Raw genomic sequence first — 20,045 nt, 5'->3', positions numbered from 1 at the left:
CTGGCAGATGAGGCAACCCTCCTTTCTGGGGATTAAATGAGAAGGGAACCACTGCCTTGTGGTGGAGGAGAAACTCCAAAAGCTAAGGGTGACAACCCCAACAGAAAATCGTTTCTTGTGTTAGGCCTAGCAAGCCAGTAGGAAAGTCTTCATATGTTGCTTTCAAAACACAGAGGAGCCACGGAACAAACCAGGATTTGACTCAACTGATTCCTCAAGTACTGGTGTGAATGATGGGAGACCTGATGATATTCATCAGTACAAGAAGATGAAACCAAATGGACTAAAAATAACCTAAATTTTGGCACCCTTAATATATAAACCCTCAGTGGAAAAATGGAAGAAATGACAGATGTACTAACAGAGAGAAAGTTAGATATTTTGGGATTAAGTGAAATGAAGTGGAAGGGAAAAGGTGAGAAGAATTTGAGAGGAGGAGGAAAACTGTACTGGATTGGGAATAACAGGTTTGGAAGAAATGGTGTGGAGTGATGGAGATATAAGAGACGCGATCATAACCTTAAACCTGAGATTCCAAAAAGAAACACTAAAAGTTATCCAGATTTATGCACCTCAAGTGGGATGTAGCAAAGAAGAGAAGATGGACTTTGAAAATGAGTTAGAGAACCATATAGAGAGTGCTAATATAGTGATGGGAGATTTTAATGCACAGGTGGGCAAAGACAGAAAGGGATTTGAGCAAGTGTTGGGATGTTTTGGATATGGAGGCAGAAGTGAAGAAGGAGAAAGACTACTGCATTTGTGCCAGAGGAATGGAATGAAAATAGCAAACAGCTGGTTTATGAAGAGAGGAAGTCATGTTATCGCCAGATACAGTTGGGATGGAAGAACCAAGAGTGTAATTGATTGTATTCTAGTAGATAGGGAATGGGGAGAGAAAGTAACAAATGTAAAGCTAATTCCAAGTGGGAGTGCAGATGGAGACCATAGATTACTGGTAGGACAATGGAAAGTGAATCAGTGTGTGAAAAATAGAAAACAGAAGAAAGTGATGAGGATATGGGATTGGAAACTGAAGGAGACTGAAAGTGCTGAAAGTATAGATAATTAATCACGCAAAAATTTTCAAAAGAAGTTTTCTGCGATGTAGAAAAAGAATGGAGTTTATTCAAAGACACTTTAGTCGAAACAGCACAAAAAGTATGTAGTAGAGCACCTGGAAAGGAAAAAGTAAGACAGACAAGTTGGTGGGGTGATACCACAATCCAAGCAGTTAGAAGAAAAAATGGAGCATGGAGAAATCAGTGGAAAACTAAAAATGATGAGGACCATAAAAGATATATAGAGGAAAAAAAGAAGTGCAAAGAAATAGTGGAAACAGCAACGAAAAAGGCAATGGAAGAGCTTACAAAAACTTGAAGAAGGTGTGAAGAGCAATAAGAAAATGTTCTATAAAATGCCCATGGGCAAATATCTATTAGGTACATTACGTATGTAGATTATGGACAGTTGGGAATGTGGGTCTCAAGGGGAGCATGCAAGGGATAAGTCCCTGCAGTCGTGGTATTCATCTATGTCCTTGGTGGCTCAGATGGATAGAGCATCTGCCATGTAAGCAGGAGATCTCAGGTTCGAGTCCTGGTCGGTGCACACAATTTCAACTGTCCCCATTGAGGTATATCAATGACACCTGTCGGCAGGTGAGGGTTTCAGTTAATTATCATTTATTCTAGAGAAGCTGCACGGTCATCAATGGTATCTGTTCTTTCGAGAACAGTTACTATCTTCATATACAGTTAAAGGCTACCCGGCCATTGACCTGCGTCTGTTTGAATGTGCACTGGTGCCCAAACTATTACAGGAATCATCACCTTAGTGGGTGCGAGTAATGAGTGGATGGGCAAATATCTATTAGGTACATTGTATATGTAGATTGTGGACAGTTGGGAATGTGGGTCTCACAGGGAGCATGCAAGGGATTAGTCCCTGCAGTCATGCTATTCATGTGTGTCCTCGGTGGCTCTGATGGATAGAGTGCCTGCCATGTAAGCAGGAGATCCCAGGTTCTAGTCCCGATCAGGGCACACGTTTTCAACTGTCCCCATTGAGGTATATCAACAACACCTGTCGGCAGCTGAGGTTTTCAGTTAATTATGATTTATGTGGGATGTTCAAAAAGTCTCTCTGCAGTGCCATTTGATTGTTAGCTGTGCATTTCATATGCACAGTGAATGTACCAAAATGAAACTCAGTGAAATACAAGTTATTAATTTATTGATGATTCATTTTTACTTACAAATTTTCACATTAAATGTTGAAAGTGTCCCCCCTGTTGTTGAATACACGATTAAAGTCATCTAATCATGTTTCCAAAAACAAGCTGTAACATTTCTGCTGTAACAGAAGCAGTGAAAGTGGATATTTCAGTTTTCAATTCATTGGTGGATTTTGGACAGTTTTTATAGACAATTGCTTTCACTGAACCCCAGAAGAAGAGGTCCAGTGGTGTTAGGTCCGGCAATAGTGGAGGCCAAAGTCCCTGTGAAATTATGCAATCACCAAAAACATCAGCAAGCATTGACATTGAAATGTGAGCTGTATGTGTGGTTGCCCCATCTTGTTGAAAATAACCATTCAGTATTTCACTTAACACATGTTCTCCTATGAATGGGTTCAAAATATCACTGCAGTGTTGTTGTGCACTTATCATTTTGTTGAAAAACCCAGGCAGGCAAACAATCATACAGCATGCATGCATATCAATCACATGGCACTGCAGAGAGAGTTTTTGATCACCCCATATAAGTAGATTGTGAATTAGATTTTGAACTCTTTTTATGACAAGATGAGAAATTCGGGTTTGCAGCATTGATAAGAAACAGGTGAAATTCATCTGGAGTGACATTAACATCACTTGTAACTTTTACACAATGACTACCTGTACCTAATTCGGCTTTAATGACCCTCCATGCAGTCTTACATTTATTATTGGAGTTTTCAATGAAGTTATCATTTGCTCTAAATTTGGCTGATCATATTTGTGATATGAAGTGTCTCCTGAGGCTAATGTATGCTGCATTCTCAACACTACCGTTTTTTACCTTATCATGGCATATTAAAACCATTACTCTTAGCTTTTGTGTATGTGTGATTCACTTGTGTAGAGTTGTTTGACCATGCTTGATTGCTTTAGTTTTGTTGTAATCTGTAACCACTGGACAGGAGGTATTGAAAATTTTAGGTAGAGTACTAACAAACCTACTGCAAGCCTCCTCAACACTGTTGGAAGCATGTTCCAGGTTTGTACCTCCAGCTTATCCCTGAAGCTACTTGTACTTCCATCATTTGACAGCCTGACATACTGAGTTGGTTCACAATCTCCTTTTGGTTCATTAATTTCTAGTTTTATCCATATACCTTTGTGATCTGTTAGATAGTTGACATCAAGTAGTCCCAATTCAAAGTTGTCTTTATGTACATTTGTAATAAAACTGTCAAGACAAGAACACTGTCTTGTAGAAGTGTAATTTGCACAGAAGCATGTTTAACAAATTAAAGTTTTTGGACGTCTTTTTTCGTGCATCAAAATTTAAATCTCCTAAAATTACTGTCTTGTGTTTGTATATTTTCTGTACAGAGAATAAATTTATCTAAACAGTCTACACATTACTGGGCATCACTGTCAAGAGATTGGTATATAGGAATAACTCTGAATTTTAATGTTGGTAGTAACATAACAGCTGCTTCAAGAATATCTTTAACATATGAGTCTTTGACATCAAGTACAGTATACCATAACTCTAGATTATCACTTATATATATTAAGGAATCCACATAATCTCCACAATATCCATTGGGTCAGCAGAAACTGGTAATTAAATTAAAACATGGTGGTACATACACATTTTTCTCTTCTCTTAACCAGTGCTCACTAGTACATAACACTATTCGTTTGTTCCCATTTAGTATAACACCAAGTTCACCAGCTTTATATTTCAGAGATCTAATATTTATGTGCACAAATAAAATTGATTTTTCACTGCAAGAGGGAACATATATGGAGTCCTGAGCCCAACTGGATGTGTATACAGTGGTTTGCCTTTCACTGGTTCTCATGTTTGGTGCGGTGGTGGTGTTATGTTTCAGTAGCAGCTAGAATTTCTTGAGGCAGGCCATAAAAATAATCATTTCTCTGCGGTATTTCTTGGCCCTGTTTGAGGCTCAGAAGGCAGAGTTTTTTTATTTCACTTCCTGCATAATTTATCTGGCATGGATGATTTGATACACTTGAAAACACATCAGTGTGGGATGGCTGATTTGATGCACTAAATAACCCCTCACTATGGGATGGAGATGATACAGTACTTACTGAGGTTGCTGTCTTCTTATCTGCTAATGGAAGTGGTATTTTTATTGTTTGTTTTTCAAGGTTCTTGTTTGTTTCACATGCTACATAATTTATGTGGGCAGGCCCAGTGTAGGCATTTGATAACACTTTGGCATAGGATGGAGGTGGTGATTCAGTACTTTCTGTGGTTGGAAAACTAAGTGATAAATACTGGCAGACAGAATCTCCCAGTAAGTGAGCTCTTGGAGACTATCTGACATATTAAAATTATGTTGGGTTGGAAACCATAGTGCAGTCTGAAGATAAATGACTAACTAATACTGTACTTATTTGAAAATGCACAATACTGTTGAATGTGAAAGAAAATAGAATATATGTGAAAAAGCATTGCAGTGTCTTTTTCCAGATGTTTGTAATGCACAAAAATGTCTTTATATGTACCATAATGATGTGTAGTAACTATATTCCCATCAGTAAAGAGCATTCAAAAAGCATTTTGTAATAGGAGGGTATTACCCTTTTGCTCTTCTCTGTATACCTCCAACATCCCCTGTTAGTCCTATTTGGTATGGTGTTGCACACACTTGAGCATTTTTTTTTAGTATGGAACACACAGTTGATTTGTCGGTAATGTCCTTTGGGGACTCATTGCATTTTCATAGTTTTAACTGACAAAATTATCTCTGAAGCAAGATATGATGAAGAGTAGCATATGGGGAGTATTTAAAGTAAAATATTACATGCATTAAGAACAGAAACATTTAAATGTTGCATAAAATGGAATATTCAACATAACCACGAATTCTTCTGTTCTGGGAGGTTAAGATGTGATAACTGCAGTTGTATGCTGTGTTCAATCTAGTCAGAAAATTTTCTTTTGATCTCCATGAAAAATTTTCAGTGTTTTATCATGTTTAGCTGAGGATTAAGACTGTTATGTATTAGGAGCATAGTACACTGAAGAGCCAAAGAAACTGCTACACCTTCATAATATCATGTATGGCTCCCATGAGCATGCAGAAATGCTGCCACACACTGTGCCATGGATTCGACTGATGTCTGAAGTAGTGCTGGAGGGAATTGAAACCATGAATCCTGCAGGGCTGTCCATAAAGAGCATGAGCAGCATGTTGCAAAGCATCTCAGATATTCTCAATAATTTTCATGTCTGGGAAGTCTGGTGCCCAGCGTAAGTGTTTAAACACAGAACAGTGTTTCTGGAGCCACTCTGTAGCAATTCTTTACATCCGGGGTATTGCATTGTCCTGCTGGAATTGCCTAAGGTCTTCATAATGCACGTAGGACATGAATGCATGCAGGTGATCGGACAGGATGCTTTCATACATGTCACCTGTCAGAGCTGTATCTAGACGTGTCAGGGGTCCCATATCACTCAAACTGCACATGCCCCACACCATTACAGAGCCTCCACCAGCTTGAACAACCCCTGCTGACATGTATGGTCCATGGGTTCATGAGATTGTCTCCATAACCATACACGTCCATCCGCTCTATAAAATGTGAAATGGGGCTCGTCCAACCAGACAAAATATTTCCAGTCATCAACAGTCCAATGTTGGTGTTGACAAGCCCAGGTGAGGTGTAAAGCTTTGTGTCATGCAGTCATCAAGGGGACACAAGTGGGCCTTCAGTTCCGAAAGCCCATACCGATGTTGTTACATTGAATGGTTCACATGCTGACACTTTTTGATGGCACAACATTGAAGTCTGCAGCAATTTGCGGATGGGCTGCCCTTGTGTCATGTTGAAGGATTCTCTTCAGTCATCGTTGGTGCTCTTCTTGCAGGATTTTTTCCCAGCCGCAGTTATGTCAGAGATCTGATGTTTTGCCAGATTCCTGATAGTCACAGTACACCCTTGAAACAGTCATATGCTCATGTGCTGACTATAACACCACATAAAAACTCACTTAAATCTTGATAACCTGTCATTGTAGCAGCACTAAGTGATCTAGCAACTGTGCCAGACACTTGTCTTATATAGGCATTGCCAACTGCAGTGCTGTGTTCTGCCTGTTTACACATCTCTGTATTTGAGTATGTATGCCTATACCAGTTTCTCTGGCACTTCAGTATATATCCTTAATTGTTAGGGAAGGAGTAATTAATGAGATATGGAGCTTATTTTTTTGTCAAATTTTTTTGAACAATTGAACAATTTCTTGCCACTTGACTTCTTACATTCACGCGAGATACCTTACTCATGCCGCAGGTAGTTACAGGATGAAGTAATATGAAGAGATAAAAATCACATATATAATTTTGGTATGAATTAAGGAGTTGGAAGCTTTTACAAACAGTAATTAACAATAAAAAATATTAAATAATAAGGGTGAAAAAGGTAGGTTAAAACACTTTTAATATGTAATAATAAAAAGTGAATTTGGAAAGTAAGGTCTGATTAGGCACGAAATGGAAACCACTGTGAAAATCCAATGGAACTTTGCACAGATGTGTTGGGCAGTGTCTTTAATGTGCCCGTTGATTGCTTCACATCAATCTTTTCAGTTCAGAGTGCAAAGCGATCATGTAGAAATGCATAAAACAACAGTGTCTCCTGCCAATTTGTGGATCTGGCAAAAGATTTTGCCTGTAGCTATGCAGCCAAGTGACATACATTTTCTTCAAGACAATTTTCAGCCACATTCTGCAGGGGCAATGAAGACACTCCTGCCCCATTTTTGATGGGAAGTGTTTGATCACCTAGATAACAGCCCCTCATTGGCTCCCTCCAATGTTCACCTCTGCTTGCATGAACCATTGGCTACAAAGACAACATTTTGGCACAAAGAAAGTTTGTATACTGCCATGACAAATGTCCAAGGCAGAGCAGTGCCTATTTAGAGAGGCAGCTGGAAGGTGTGGTTAACTGTTGTGAATAAATTTTTATTTTTACTGTGGTTTTCGTTTCAAGACCAATTGGATGTTACTTTCTGAACAGCCTTCATATGCTGCTGGTATCTTTATATAAAACTGGAGTGATTGGAAGGGTGTGATTTTCATCATAATGGAAATGACCACTAGAAGCAAAATTATTGTACATATACTCTTCTCTATTGGTTTTGTGATCAGCTGTGACCTTGTAAGTTTGCCTGAATAACCATGTGCGAGTATACAATTTGTAGGTACTAATCCAGAGAAATTGGTAGCATTCAGGACCATGAACAGAATTGTGAGAGAGTCTTCATATACTTTACCTATAGGAGACAACATTTATCTGTTTTCATCAGCTTGCAACAGAATGATTGCCTTTAGACTTTGGGTATTGACAAAGTAGGTGCAAGGTAATTACAGGCAGCACATAGATAAGATGGTATTCTAAATCATGTTGGTAAAGATCTGAATATCAAAACAAGACAGCCAGTATATGAAAGAAACTGCAGATAACTAACAGTGATATTAATGGTGCTGAACAATTACCTACATCTAAATCATTTACAGGACAGTCAACTGTTGTCTCTCATTTATTATCTAACAGCACAAGTATTTTTTATCTTTTACCTTTCAACACATTTTAATTTAGAATTTTACAAAATGCTTCTACAGTTCATAAATAATAATCAGAATTCATGTTTTATAGAATGATATATTTGGGTTTTTTTTTTTTTTTTTTTTTTTTTTTTTTTTTTTTTTTTTTACAGAAGACAGTCCACACAGAGAGCATCACTACCATCACCATATTCAGATAAAAGTGTAAAACACTAGAGGAACCCAGTTGTATCTTTTATACAAGTTTTACCTACTGGTAACTATTAAAAATAATAGAAGGATCACTGACTGCACTTTATTCAACAACTGTTAACCATGTTGTTGAAAAGACACCATTTACCCTCAGAGTGGGCTCCTGTGTTCTCATATAAAAGTGTTGAACAAACTGCTTGGAAACTGAAAGCATACATATCACCATTGAGAGTACCAGAAGATGTCAACTGAATCTCAAATTCAGATGGCGCATAAGAGCCAACTATTTCATTTAAGGACTCCAGTGTGAGTCCAGTTGCATGTCATAGCATGAAACAAGATGGAGCTAAATATGCCAGAGAAATTTCTTCATTCAGCTTCAGACAAAATAACATGCAAATGAAAATTTGGTGTTGGAGAATGGTTAACAGTTGTTAGTGCAAGAGTGGCATTGGGCACATCAGTGGTAAGAATAAGTGAGACAAAAAATTACAGAATATTTGCCAAAGTGTACAAAGAAGTGGTCATTTAACAAAAGGGGGATTCTAAAAGTCTATTACAACAGTAACTTTCAGTCCACACAGCCACTACTGCAATCTTCACATGGACAACAGTTAAGAGAATATCTCCTAGCTGAAGTATTGGATGCACCCTCCACAACGTCTATCAACAGCAAGTAACTGAATTAACTTGTAATGTGGTACAAGAAATTTTGATATTGTATTTGACATGGAATGTAACAATATTATGAAAAGCAAAGTTGCCACTTGCCATATAGCAGAGATGCTGAGTCACAGGCAGGCACAACAAAAAGACTGTCACAAATAAGCTTTCAGCCAGCAAGGCCTTCATCACAGCAGTCTCTGGTAACTGAAGCGTGTGGCTTCAGTTGCCAGAGGCTTCAGTCATATGTGTGTGAGTTGCGTTTGCATGAGAGTGTATATGTGTGTGTGTGTGTGTGTGTGTGTGTGTGTGTGTGTGTGTGTGTGTGTGTGTGTGTGTGTGTGTGATCTATTTTTGATGAAGGCCTTGCGGGCTAAAAGCTTATTTGTGATAGTGTTTCCGTTGTGCATATCTGTGACTCAGCATATCCGCTACATGGAGTGGCAACTTTCCTTTGCATAATATTGATATTGTATTTGCTCTGACCACAAGATGTGTAATGACAAAATAGGTGAATTGAAACAGTCACTGATGGAGATGGTAGGCAAAATAAGAGGTACCTTTGCCCAGTACTTGTAGGTGTATTGAGAGCACTCAGCCACTTGTAAAATGATGGTCATGTTCCTTTTTCAGTCTAATTTGTATTCACTTTATACAGTTTAATATGCCTATTGTACTGAAAACACACCATTTAATTCTGTCATTCACCTTTATAGATGAATAGCCTACTTACAGGCTTGAAATAAAAGTCAGTAATGTACATTCAGGCACACAACTCTAGGCACAGTTCCAATGTAGATCAGTTCTCTAGGCTCTTCAAGGGCTTGATAATTCTTAACTTACATATCAATATACCAATAAATATACTTTAATCTTTATGTTAAACAGAGTCATTTAGCTGCAGAGCAGCCAGTTCATTGTCTGTCTGTGTGATGTACACTTGAGTTCAGTGACCTAGTGGCCATACAGCAGCTTGAGTGTTTAATTTTGTGACACTGATTATTAGTATCACCTTCAGCAACATTTTCCTGAGAGGTCTGGACAAGTACAGAGGGTGGAATTGCTTGCCATTGGGAGCTCCAATGTTAGGTGGGTTATGGAACCCCTCGAGGAAATAATGGAAATTTTTCAAAGAAAATCCCGCACTGGCTGTATCAATGTTTCTATTAAATCTGCGACTGGTTTCACACCACTTATCGATGCATCATCAGGCAATATACGCTATTTATAACATGGTAATGTTGAACATTGCCCTGTAGCCACTCCCCACAATTCACGTCCAATATACCATCATCTGGTGGAAGCGGTAGTCAAAATTTAAAAATATTTTTTAAAAATTGTTTTAAATGATGGGAGCAGCAATGACCTTGCAAGCTGAGAGGAGCTGCACAGCAGCGGACGTGGCCTGAGTGACTGGCCAAAAGCCGGAAAGTGCTCACGCAGTGGCGCGAGGTTAGCCAGAGGCCGGATGATGTGTACAAGGTGTGAAGAGTGGGGGGTGCTGAACATTTGATAAACAATTCCTTATGTCTATTTTTTAAAAAGTCTAATACCATACCAGGTGGCCCATATAAAACATGGCAGTTAGTTAAAACCATAAGAATAATAAATGTGGTGGTTCTGAATGCATAAGGCCCAGAGTACGCATAAAAATATATAGGACAGAACCTACTAAGAAGTAAGCTGTAGGGATAAGGCTACCTGTTTAAGTAATCATAATTTTCTAAAAGACCCTTGTGTCTCAGATCAGTCTGGGCATTAAGTGAGGAGCGAGGGGATTTCTTCAGAATACTGAAGATTTCAGCCTCTTCCAAAACATTAAGGGTGTTGCCCTTATTTTCCAAGTGTAACACTTGCCTGTTGTTCTGGATACTGGTGATATGGTGACCCATTTCCCGCAAATGCATACCTACGGCTGATTTTGAGCCTGGGTTGCTGCCGCATGGCTCCTCGCAGCTTGCAGGGTCATTGCTGCTCCCATCATTAAAAAAATTTTTTTTTTTTAATTTTTAAATTTTGACTACCGCTTTCACCAGATGATGGTATATTGAATGTGAATGGTGGGGAGTGGCTACAGGGCAATGTTCAATGTTACCATGTTATAAATAGTGTATATTGCCTGAGGATGCACCAATAACTGGTGCAAAACTGGTCGCAGATTTAATAAAAAACATTGATACAGCCGTTGTGGAATTTTTTTTGAAAAATGTCGAAGTTTGGCTATGGTTGCCCACCCTACAAAACAAATAATGGAAATATTGGGAAAGAAAACCAATGTCCTCTCTGTTTGCTCACCAGAAATGGGGCAGAGTCTCATTGGAGATATGAAGGAGTTCTTGCAAGCAGCATCTGAGCACACTGGGTGCACCTAGCTGCAAATCATGGTTTGTGTCATCTCAAATGACACCTGCTTCTTGGCTTCAGAAGTCATCTTACATTCTTATATGTGGCTGGCTGACTTGATGCAGACAGGTAGATTCAGTCAAGGAGTGGAAACAGAGCTATTGTTTTGTAGGATTGTTTACAGAACCAATTGCAGTCCTCTGGTTTGGAGCTGAGTGGAAGGCTTAAGTCAGAGATTCAAAGGATCTGTGATAACTTCAGATGTGGATTTCTCAACCTCTGCTATCAGGAAGAGAAATGTAGAACATCACTTAATAGGTGAAATGTGCACTACACGCATAAAGTAGTTACTAGGGTGGCAGAGTACATGTCAGGTGCACATGTGGGGTTTTAGGGCAGTGTATTCCCTCAGTAAGCCCAATTAGATACCTTCTGAGTCAAGAAAAAGTAACATGCTCCATAGCAGATTGCAGAAAGAAAATGTTTATAAATTACTAGTTAACTGCCAGAGCACCTATGGAAAGGTCCCAGAACTAATCTCACTTATAAATGGTAACAGTTTCCATGCAGTACTAGGGACAGAAAGCTGGTTGAAACTAGAGGTTAATCCAACTGGAATTTTTTGTCGCTAGGATAGGTTGAATGCCTGTGGTAGAGGAATGTTTATAGAAACAAAAATATGATAATATCTAGTGAGGTTACTACAGATTCAGAATTTGGACTAATTTGGGAGAAGAGAAATGTTAAAGGTGGATCAAACATGGCCATCAGATGGATTTGCAGACCCCCCTCCTCAGCAGCAGTCATGGCGGAAAAGTTGAGGGTTACTTGGAAAATATTTTGTGTAAATTTCATGCTCATGTTTTAGATGGAGATCTTTAATTTCCAGCAATAGACTGGGAGATTCAAGTGATTAGGATGGGTAGTATGGACAGAGCATTGTGGAGGGTGGTTGGAAAAATTGTGTGAAATCAGTGCAAGGAATCACCCATGAGTTCCAAAGTGCTACTTAAAATCCAGCTAGCACAATGACCGTGCATACAGAATTCAAAATAATTGGATACAATAGTAGAGCAGCTCCTTATAAGACACACATTTCTGTAGTCAGTGCTAAGTGACACTTGGGCTATGCCACTGGACAATGGGTGACTGGAAATGAGTGATATGGAATGACAAATCACTCTATGCCCTGTGGCAATCCAATGGAAGGGTTTTGGGTTGGTGAATTCCAGGAGAACATTACTTCCATCAATACCAACAGTGGAGTACTGAGGAGGTGGGTATTACAGTGTGTGGAATTTTTCATGACTAGGACTTGGCCCCCATATTGTGCTTAAGAAAATGCTAAATCCAGGAGAATGTGAGTACATTTTACTGAATTCTGTCCTGCATAAATTAGAGGAGCAGTTTAGAGATGATAATTGTGTCTATAGGAGACTGCACCCTGTAGGAGTACCATTCAAGCAAATTGTCTCTTATCCTTTGAGTCAGAATTCATGCGAATTTCAGTAAATCCACATATATGTAGCAGTTTGGTAAAAGGTGCCTCTCATTCATTGCATCATTTCTGACACTGACTGATTCAACTTCTATTTTGTTGTTACACAACTTGAGGTGAGATCATATCCAGTATCAAATATACTTGCACTCTTTTGCAAGTCAGTTAAGTCTGAACTTGGGTACTGGATATGGGTGGTGGCCACAGAGGGTGCATTTAGTTCTTTACACTGGACATACTCTCTTAACTGGTGTATATGTGAAGATTGCTGTTGTTACTGAGGAGACTGGAAGCTAATGTTATAACTGACTTTTACACTTAAGCATTTATGTAATTCTCTATCTCACATTTATGATTGTTAGTATTGGTGCACATTTCAAGTAAGATATCTCTGACCCTTTAACTTGAAGGTCTTGTAAAACTTTAAACCAATATTGGCTTCTAGCATTGCAATCTGGTGAATAAAAGTTATGAGAAATAACTGCAACCAGTCGGCTTTTGTTATAGTTCATTTATTTTGTCAGCTGGTACATAGTTTTTAGTAATTAATCCTTTATTCATCACAGACACACTGTTCTACAGCCATAATGGGTAAAAATTATATACTTCCATCAGCTGGGACAGTGAGATACACTGAATCAATAATAATTGAAATGTTAATGAAAGTGAGCTGTTTGTTGAAATTAATGTATTGAAATATAAAAGGAAGGATGTGTATGCCTTTTTTTGCCATTTCCACATAGGAGTGGGTATTGTGCACACACATGTAGTATATGTGAAGGAGTAAATGTCTGAAAAGTATTCTCACATTATTTCAGCAGTTATATTTTCATGTTGATGCTTCTTTTGTGTTGACAGAAGGTTACTGGTCAATATCATTGAAATTTTATTTCCTCTCTGGTGTTCAAAACACAATTGTTGCTTCTGATAACACACAGAGAAGTCACTCATTAGCTGTCAAATGCTCTGAGAAACAGTGTCAATGTATTTGAAATTATATAAAATTCAACTGAGACTGGAGATCCTGATAAATGTAAAACATAACAAAAAATCTAATAGACACATAAAATAGTCACAAGTTCCACACAGTTTCATTTTATAACTGATTTCCCCTTCAGAAGGCTGGCCAGAGTGCCCAAGCAGTTCTAGGCACTACAGTCTTGAAAGGCGCGACCGGTACGGTCACAGGTTTGAATCCTGCATTGGGCATGGATGTGTGTGATGTCCTTAGGTTAGTTAGGTTTAAGTAGTTCTAACTTCTAGGGGACTGATGACCTCTGAAGTTAAAGTGCCAAAGTGCTCAGAGCCAGAGCCCTTCAGAAGTGAGCATAACCAGTGTAGTAAGGTTTTGACAAGATTTCTATGCAGTGCATCTGACTGAACAATATGAGCTTGCAAGAGATAATATGGTATGCTGCTTTATGCCAGGAATGTTAGTACCTAGAACTAAGAACTTACACTTAAGTCTCTATATAATGTATGTGTATTCCAACTTACATTTTTATAGAAAAATTCATATCATTTGTAATAGAAATTAACAGCACAGTGGGTAAAATTCAAACCATTTAGAATCAAACAATGGAAAATCCAGGATGGAATATAACAATATTATCACAAGAAAAGTTGCTACTCACCATATAGTGGAGATTTGAGTTGCAGATAGGCACAACAAAAAGACTCTCACAATTAAAGCTTTTGGCCATAAAGGCCTTCATTAACAATACAAACACACACACCCGCACTCTCTCTCTCTCTCTCTCTCTCTCTCTCTCTCTCTCTCATGCCAACACAACTCACACACACAACTGCAGTCTCAGGCAACTGAAACCAGTTGCCTGAGACTGCAGTCATGTGTGTGAGTTGTTTGCATGAGTGTTTGTGGTCTATTGTTGATGGAGGCCTTAAAGGCCAAAAGCTTTAATTGTGAGAGTCTTTTTGTTGTGCCTATCTGTGACTCGGCATCTCCACTAAGTGGTGAGTAGCAACTTTCCTTCTTATAATTTTAAACCACATAGAATAAAACTTAACAGAGCAGCTCATAACATAAAGTCTTTATGTTTGACTATGATGCCAAATAGTACTTTTAACCCCCTAATGCACTACATCAGGGCAAAGATTATTTGATGATGCTTACATCTGATGAAAGAAACCAATTATAATATCAAAATGTGTGTGACTTGTCACTGTCTGTATGATTATTATTTACAATGGCCACTGTGACCTTGGAAGGGCATGCCTCCATTTGGTAAATTAAAATGTACTTAGAAATCTACTTCTATAATTTATGTCATTATATAGATTCAAAACTATGAAATCTCCTGTTGCAGCATGACAAGTATCAAATAATGTCTGAAGTAGTGAATAGACATAATGAATCTTGCAGGGCTGTCCATAAATCCATAACAGTACGAGGGGATGGAGATCTGTTCCGAACAGCATGTTGCAAGGCAACCCAGATATGCTCATTAATGTTCATGTCTGGGGAGCCTGGTGGTCAGTGGAAGTGTTTGAACTCAGCAGAGTGTTTCTGGAGCCACTCTGTAGCAATTGTGGACATGTGGGGTGTCGCAGTGTCCTGCTGGAATTGCCAACATCTGTCAGAATACACAATGAACATGAATGGATGCATATAATCAGACAGGATGCTTACATACGTTTCACCTGTCAGAGTTGTATTTAGACATATCAGGGGTCCCATATCACTCCAACTGCACACACCCCACACCATTACAGAGCCTCTACAGCTTGAATAGTCCCTTGCTGACATGCAGGGTCGATGGATTCATGAGGTTGGCTCCATACCTGTACACATCCACACACTTGATAAAATTTGAAATAAGACTCGTCTGAGCAGGCAACATGTTTCCAGTCCTCAACAGTCCAATGTCGATCTTGATGTGCCCAGGCAAGGCATAAAGCTTTGTGTTGTGCAGTCATCAATGATACAAAAGTGGGCCTTTGCCCATATCAGTGATGTTTTGTTGAAAGGTTTGCATGCTGACACTTCTTGATGGCCCAGCATTGAAGTCTGCTGCAGTTTGCGGAAGTGTTGCATTTCTGTCACGCTGGATGATTCTCTTCAATTGTCATTGGTCCTGTTCTTGCTGGATCTTGTTCTGGCCACAGCGGTGTAGGAGATTTGATGTCTTACTGGATTCCTGATATTCACAGTACACTCATGAAAAGGTCATGTTGGAAAATCCCCACTTCATCACTACCTCAGAGATGCTGTGTCCCATTGATTGTGCACTGACTACAACACCTCCTTCAAACGCACTTAAATCCTGATAAGCTACTGTTGTAGCACCAGTAACCAATCTAACAAATGCAACAGACACTTATTGTTTTACATAGATGTTGATAGCCATAGTACTGTATTCTGCCTGTTTACATATATCTGCATTTGAATACACATGCCTATACCAGTTTCTTTGGTGCTTCAGTGTAGCATGAATGTAATTGTTATTCTTAACATATTTGTCATTGTACATGTGGTACTATAAAACAAGCAGTAGTAAATAAGGAATAATTAGCACATTTCGGAAAGCTGCCTTTTTTCAAAGTTGTAACTTTCCAACTTATTTTACATCTTATGACTTCAGAGTTTTATAGCAGTTTATGATATCCAACATCTCATCTTTCTAAAATTATTGTTGAAAGCATCTTATTGCCATAGTCTGTTTTGTTGTTTCTACTCATCAATTCATTGATCTTCTTACAGAGGTTTTGTGCTACAAATTTTGTAAAAATATTTCTTCAGGTCTCACGTGACCATACCATGATAGCTTTCATTGGCTACTGAGGACAAAAACCATCTTTATGCCCAGGCTACGTGTTCACTCATCCACCTTCATTTTTCTTATAGAGCACAAACCCTTTCATGGTCTCCAAAAAGGCTAGCTCCTAATTTTTTTTTTTTCCTTTTCAGTATGATCTGTAATTCACCACATATCAAAGAAATGACTGTATCTCAAATCTTAGTGTTGTCCATAATGGGATTAGCTATTTCACTATGATCTTTCCTATGTCATCTTTTCAAGAATGTTTTTTCATCTTTATTGTATTTGATATTAATTACTTCATAGTACTTGAACTTATCATTTAATTTTTCTAAATGAAATATTGTTCCACACATTTCTGAGCCATGTGTTCTGTATCTGCTCTACATTCTGTAAGAAAAACTATGTAATCAGCTGGTAACAATTCAACTCCAATGACGAGGTGAAAGAGGAGGTTCATAACTTTCTGAACAGCATGGCAGCAAGCTGGTATGATGTGGGCATACAAAAACTGCCACAGCATCTACAAAAATGTATTGACAGAAATGGTGATTATGTCAAAAAATAGCTAAATGTTCAAGCTGTAAACTAATGTAAGCCATTGTAGAAATAAACACGTCTGAGTACATATAAAAAAATAGGAGACCTTACTTTTGGGATTACCCTCGTATTTCTACAGTTTTTTAATTCTCTTTTGTACTTCAGAGTCAATTTTGGTGCAGCGGCCTCATGGACACTGATACCAGTTTCATTGTGGACATCCTGAAAGAAGCCACATATATTAGATTCAATATATTTCCACCAGAAGTGGGCTTCAATCTATCTGTTCTACGAGGGTCACTCCAAAAGAAATGCAAACTTCTTTTTTTTAATCCATCTTTTATTCTACATGTTTGAAAGTTTTACAGTGTGTAGATACATCCTTTAGGAACAATAGTTTCAATTCTCCACATAATTTCCATCCCTCTCAACTGCCTTATGCCATCTTGGAACCAGCGCCTGTATACCCGCACGGTAAAATTCTGGACCAACCTGTTGGAGCCACTGTTTGGCAGCATGCACAAGGGAATCGTCATCTTCAAACCTTGTTCCACAAAGAGAGTCTTTCAGTTTCCCAAAGAGATGATAGTCACACGGAGCCAGGTCAGGACTGTAAGGTGGGTGTTTCAGTGTTGTCCATCCGAGTTTTGTGATCGCATCCATGGTTGCTTGACTGATGTGTGTCCATGCATTGTCGTGCAACAGCAAAACATCCTGCTTTTGCCGATGTGGTTGAACACGACTCAGCTTGAAGTTTCTTCAGTGTCATCACATATGCATCAGAATTTATGGTGGTTCCACTTGGCATGATGTCCACAAGCAAAGAGTCCTTCGGAATTGAAAAACACCATAGCCATAACTTTTCCAACAGAAGGTGCGGTTTTGAATTTTTTTTTCTTGGCTGAATTTGCATGATGCCACTCCATTGATTGCCTCTTTGTCTCTGGTGAAAAATGATGGAGCCATGTTTCATCACCTGTCACAATTCTTCCATGAAATTCATCTCCACCATTCTTGTACTGTTCCAAAAGTTCACTACATACCGTTTTTCTTGTTTCTTTGTGAGCCACTGTCAACATCTTGGGAACCCACCTGGCACAAACCTTTTTTATCGCCAACACTTTCAGTATTCTGCAAACAGTTCCTTCCCCTATCCCAACGTAGTGTGACAATTCATTCATTGTGATGCATCTGTCAGCAGTTACCAATTCGTTAACTCTCAGCGCATTGTCTGGAGTGTGTGCAGTATGAGGCCTGTCGCTGTAAGGACAATCCTCAATATTTCCGTGCTCGCTTTCATCACGTAACCTGCTTGCCCACCAACTTAACTGCACTGCGATGGACAGCAGCATCTCCATACACCTTTTTCAGCCTCTTGTGGATGTTTCCCATTGTCTCGTTTTCACAGCACAGGAATTCTATAACAGCACATTGCTTCTGACGAATGTCAAGTGTAGCAGCCATCTTGAAGACATGCTGTGATGGTGCCACTCATGGGAACAGGTTGAACTGAGTTTGAAAACAAGCAGGTAGGATGTATCTACACACTGTAAAACTTTCACACATGCAGAATGAAAACTGTATTTTTACAAAAATAGTGTGCATTTCCAAAGAGTGACCCTTGTATGTAGCTTACAGAGAAAGTATCTGGTATTGTTTTCTACAGTGTTTTGTTGCACCCACTACTTTCAAAGTTGCATTTACCTCAATCAATTGTTGGATGACTGAAGTCTCCTCCAGTGATGATAGAATTAGTGAGACCATGTTTCCCCTACAGATTTCAATTGCTTTTGGAGGTAAGTGCAGTGGTCAACAGAAGAAGTCAATTTTAAGTTTATATCCACTTTTGATACTAAGTCTCACCTTATGAAACTCACATGCTGCATCTATCTCTGTATTGATGGATTTGAGTTTCTTATCCATTGCAACATGTGCGTCACCTTCATTTCCCATTACCCCTGTCCTTTTTATATACTTTTTGATTTATCCCAAAAATGTCACTACTTCAATTTAGTGTTTTAACCAGCTTTCTCTGCCCTGTACTTTGTGAGCTCCACTGCTTTTTAGGAGTGTTTCAAACTCTGGGTGGGTGTAAGAGGAAAGTTAGCACTTTTTTCAGATTAGCTGCTTTTCTGAAAATATATACTGGATGTCTCTTTAAAGTTATCAGGACATTTTCTCTACTGTTTTGACAGATATCAGTAATTTCATTTTTTGCAATGTGTATATGGACTCAGTCTGAACGAATATTGAGTAAGAAGTATTTCACGTGACACTTTGTATTGACAGAAAATAGCTCAGTACAAAAAATGTTTTTAAAGTGCAATTTTTGATCCCATTATAGATGGGCCCAATTTAGTATCATGGGATATCCAGTTTAACTACTCTATATGTATTAATAGGCAAACGAAACACAATGAAAAACCCGAATTTAAACAGCAGTTAAGGAGCTGCAGTAAAGGTGTATCTAATTGATCACTGCTCCTACAGTCTGAAAGAGTACTTTTATAAACAATTATGTACCAGTATAAATAATAATGTACCATCCTTATCCAATGAAATCATAGTAACCTTGTAACCACTGAACAAATAATGTACCAACAAGTAGTGGAACTGTAAGAGATTAATGATGTTAAAATGATAGAAACAATATTGTATTAAGTGATGTCCAACATCTTATGTATATTTTACATACACCAACAAGGTCTCATAGACAAATAAATAAATAAATAGCACTGCTAATTACCAGACAGACAGTGCAGCAAGGGCTGGCACAAGAGACAGGGTGAATTGAGCAAGGAAGGCATGACCAAAAATTTTTATGCAGACATCAAATCATGAGAAATTTATTGAGAAAAGCAGCATAGCCATAGAACAGACATAAAAAGTCCTCCTCTAATTGAAACCCAACTAACCTTCCAATAAAATCTCTTGCTACTGCCCCATTTGCTTTCGGTCAGTATTCAGCAAGGTCCTTAAAGCCATCCTCTCCAAACATACCCAAATAAGTAATTCAAACAACAAATCCCACTCCCCTGTAGTCAGTATGGCATACATTCTAGCTTCTATGCTGATGGTCAGCTCTTTCACCTAGTTTACCTCCTATAAAAACAACATAGAAAAATAATACATCAGTCTTTCAAAACTCCAGGAAATAGTTAAAAAACCAAGTTTTCTGTTCCAGAACAATTATCTAATGATCCACAGCTGTC

Source organism: Schistocerca americana, chromosome 3, assembly GCF_021461395.2.
Source record: "Schistocerca americana isolate TAMUIC-IGC-003095 chromosome 3, iqSchAmer2.1, whole genome shotgun sequence".
Classification (NCBI taxonomy): domain Eukaryota; kingdom Metazoa; phylum Arthropoda; class Insecta; order Orthoptera; family Acrididae; genus Schistocerca; species Schistocerca americana.
This window is presented reverse-complemented; position numbering follows the sequence as displayed.